Genomic DNA, 4,903 nt, shown 5'->3' on the forward strand with positions numbered 1-4,903 from the left:
CACTATACAAACCCACCAGCTGTTCCATGTGAGGAGTGTCAGTGTGCTTTCATACATATGACAGCCTTGGAACCACTGTAAGTAATACTACCCTGTCCTCTAGGGTCACTATGGGTGTGCACATATGACATAGCCATGAATTGTTGTTAAGAATACTATGTGTTTAAAGTAGTCATATGTGTGTAAGCCGCCTGAATGTCCTCTTCAGTGAGATGTTGATTAATTTTCATTGCCCATTTTTTTTATTATATTTTAAAATTCTATTTTATACTTTACATATCATATACTTTAATTTCCCAATCACATTAAGAATATTTTTTAAATAATCACCACAGTATTTTTTTAGAATATTTAGGAAAACTCTTCATCTCCCAAGGAGCAGCTGGTGGCTTTGAAGTGCTGACCTTGGAGTTTGCAGCTCACTAACACACTATGCTGCCTGAGCCCCCTCTACTTTCCTTGAAATCAGGGAAATCATAGGTAAATGACATATTGATTGTTATAAGATCATTACCTTGCTATACTTATTTATATATAATTGTGTTGCATTAGAGGCCTAGAAATTCTTTCTCCTCAAGAGGCATATAGTTGGTATGTACATTTTAAGGCACAGTTGCTAGTGGTAATTCAGGCTAATGCAATACGAATACATTTAAAAATCTATGACTAGTTGTGTTAGTCTGGGTAGGCTACAGAAACAAATTGAGACACTCACATGTGTATTAGAAAGAGGATTATATTCAAGAGCAATTGAATATTGACAAAACATCCCAGCCCAGTCCAGGTTAAGTCCATAAGTCCAATATTAGGCCATATGTCTGATACCAATCTATAAAGTCCTCTTCAGACTCATGAAACACATATAATGATACCAAATGCAGGAAGATCACAGGCCAGTGGGTGGGAAGTCTTTCAGAACCAGTGGCGTTGTAAGCATCTCAACACCGGCAGGAGGTCTCCAGCTCAGGACACTAGTGTAGTTCCATGTGTCTTGTCAGCTGCCATGTCTTCCAGGAAGTGAGCAGAGAGAGTGTCTCCTACTCCAGGGAGGAAATACAGGAGTTCCAGCATCCTCAGGAGAAGGCCATGCTCACACAGAGGCCTCATTGGCTATGACATGATTGACAAACTACACTTTACCCCTTCACTCTTAATCCTCAAATTGACACCAGATTATGTAACAACCACACTAGTACAGAAGTGATGGCCTCTTCACAGGCCCTTGCCCTTACCAGTTTCATTTTTCAATCATTCAGTGTGGCCTTGGGAATAAATCTCTTAAGAGAAAGACTTGGCCTCAATATTAATATATGTTATACACTTTCAAGTTTTATAAGATGAATTTTATATATCTTATATTAAAGATAAACACACTAATCATCAAATGATGCTTTATGTATGAAGTTTAAATGTTTCATTAATTCAGCTCAAATGTTGGTCCTGGCTAAATCAGCATTTAAACATTAACCAAACATCTTAATCATTTTATGCATATAAGTTACATTGTAGACATGTACTAAGTTTTGTATTCCTGGTAATGTTAGGATATCTTATTTGAATGTCAATGAATCCTTTAAATAGGGACACCTTGACACATTTGCATAGGGACATTTTAAGGCTTTTGCTTTGTAAAAGACCTGTGTTTCAGCTTCGCTTCTACTTTAAAATTTTTGTTTTAGAACGGTGGTAGTTATATAATTTCATGACGACTTGATAATAAGTATAGGGGTGGAGTCTAGCCTGTCAATCATGTCATAGCCTGATGATGCCCCTTGAGGGCATGGCCTTCTCATGAGGACTCTGGGAACTTTCTCTCTTGCTTCTGCCATCAGAAGTGGCGAATTTCATTCTCTCTCTTTTTCTCTCTCTCTCCTTTCACGTTCCTGTTGAAGAGCCACCTGGAGAAGCTCCCAGCACTGAGATGCTTCCACAGCCATTCGGTCCACAGAATGTGCACCCACTGGCCTATGATCTTCCTACATTTGGCATCACGACCTGTGTTGCGTGAGGAATTTATAGACTGGTATTTTAGATATGGGCTCATATTGGACTTATGGACTTGATATGTACTGGGCCTGGATGTTTTCTCAACATACAATTGTTCTTTCATAGAAAGCTCTCTCTCTCCTATACACATGAGTGTCTCTGATTCGTTTCTCTAGTCAACCAAGCCTAACAGAAGAACTTTCAGTTTTATAAATATATCAATTTTTCTTTACTCCATAGAAATAATTTTCTATATATTTAACATAAATAATGTAGGCCTAGTACTTATAGGCATTAATATATTTTCCTCTAACCTATGTTCAACAAGAATTAAACAATGATAATGAACTAGAATTTCTAGAAAGTAGGAACTAATGACCCCAAACATTCTTTCCCCCTTTTCTCCTCCAATATGAGCACAGTTACAAAATTGTCTTTGGATTTTGTTTCTTCTAATTTGCTATTTTTGTTACCCATTTCTTACATGGTATGCAGACCATCTGTGAACTCAGGCTTTTGCCTAATAAATATGGGAAGGGGGCAGCTGTGAATTTGCAGGCTGGAAAGTCACCGAGCAAAAGATTGATGTACTGATTTGTTTTGTATACCTGCCCAAAAGCTGAGGGATTAATGCAATCTAATGATCATAAATAATGGCCACCTCCGTCAGCTGGAAAGCCAAAGGAAATTGTAGTAACCCTCATGCGAGGGAGGAGAACCAGCTGTTGCTGTTCCCAATAAGCAGAATTAAAGGAAAGTTTTCTCCACAACATCCAAGTAGGGGTGTGAAGGACAATGAATATGGGCCTCTTCTCAAAATAGTTGGCTTTAGACGTCATAGAAAATAAAATCATTTTTTCTAAAACATATTAAAATTTGATAGTAAATTAAAGTTTTCTATTTTCCAGTGGAAGGTATGCTGAAACAAGACATCTTTCTTCTCTCATAGAAAATGGCAAAGTAATCATAAGTTTTTTTCAAATTATTGAGCCAGTATTGATGAAAAATATTTTTATTTATAGTATTAATACCAATATTACCATGGCTACTGGATGTACAAATAATTCTAGAATTAAGAAAATAACATATTCTAGTGGTGTTTTAAAACAATTTTCAGATATTTCCCCATTACAACAAATATTGAAAGGAGAAAGGGCATGTATTATTGTCATGAATTAACAGCTAATCAAGAATAGACAAAGGTTAAAGTTGTACAGATTAGTAGTGTGAGAGCCTGTGTTAAATGGAATGTAGGTCTCCTGAGAACTTCAACATTTCAATATTTTATTTCACTTTGCTTAAAAATTTGAAATTTTTAAAACTATGCTCAACATTCTCTCTAGAATGTATATTACATTACAGGCTGTTATATTTCTAACAAGTGACAATTGATTTAGTGTTTTAGTCTTTCAGATAGTGAAAAATGTCTCAGATTTTGTACCATAATTTCAACTCATATTTGCATATTCATAAACTCTTCACATAAAAATCTTATAACCTGTTTCTGCTTTCAACTTACATGCATTGTAAACACTTGAAATGCATTAACGTTAATAATATGTTAACTTGTATTCAACTATATATTTTTATGTACTTTGGAGAAGCAATTAAAATGGATCTCTTGAAAAAATAATGAAGAAAACGAAGTTATAATAAAATGTATTTCTTGAAAACCTTTTTAAGTTTAACAAATTGTATTAAAGTTGTGGTGTTAACCATGAATCTTATCATCCACTCATTAGATAAAATGTCAGGAGTTTGAAATGAGATAAATAACTCTATATAATCAAAAGGAAATTAGATCATTGAAAGTAATCCAACTTCAAAAGGAAATTTTGGCTTTAACAGTGTGAATAGTCTCTGATGTTTAGGTAAATGATATTTTTGAAAGTGTACATGTCATTTAGGAAAATATTGAAATGACCAGGAATTATTTATTAGGGAGAACAGAAAATTTTTATCTGTTTCTAAAATGTTCAAACCCATGGAAATTTAAGTTATTCCAAAAAAATCTTGAGGTTGTTATATTTTCTTTATTTTTTGAACCCAGAACGCATTCTGTTCATAATATTTTTATTTTATGAAATATTCAAACTCCTTCAGAAATCTTAATAGTAAACTGAAATTTTATTTCATTAATGATAACGATCTGAGTTGATGAATTTTAAAGAAATACATTTAAAGGGAGCATTTTGTTTGGAATTCCTTAAGTCTGGTTTCAAATAAGTTCAACCAAAAACCCATGCTGCAATTTTTAAATTTATTGAGTGTTCTAAAAATATATTTTAAAAATATAAGCAAAACCCCAAATTCAATACCATTAAGTCTATCCCTACTCAAATCAATTGTATAGGGCAGAGAACAGAGAAGAATTGTCCCTATGAGTTTCTGAGACTGTAACTCTATGAGTAGAAAGTCTCCTCTTTCACCCACAGAACAGCTGATGGGTTTGAACTGCTGATGTTATAGTTACCAGCACAGTGCACACCTACTCTGTCACCAGTACAGAAATCTACATTTACAAAAAGATATTACCTGTTCTTTTCTCTCTTGAAATCCATGTTTCTATTTGTTTAGGTAACAATGGTTAAGAATATTGTATATTATGGTAATCCAGTGGTAGTCATTGACCACCTCTCATGCTTCTTCGATGGTTGGACACCAGAGGCATTGTTCTGCAGGTTGCCTTTCCAAATAGCATTTTACTTTTGTGGCAGAGTTCATGATTGCTGTGACATTATACTTTTTTTTAAAAGCTTTTTGTTTCATTCATTTCTTTGGCTTGCTTGTTTCTCTTTAGAATGGTCTATTGTATGGATATACTATGTTTTCATTTAACCACCTTCCTATTGTTTAATATTCAATTAATAATGTTTTGTTACTAAAAACATCTTTCAGTGAATGATTTTATATATTT

This window comes from Echinops telfairi, unplaced genomic scaffold, assembly GCF_000313985.2.
Source record: "Echinops telfairi isolate 266 unplaced genomic scaffold, ASM31398v2 ScPeMD7_9;HRSCAF=40, whole genome shotgun sequence".
NCBI lineage: Eukaryota > Metazoa > Chordata > Mammalia > Afrosoricida > Tenrecidae > Echinops > Echinops telfairi.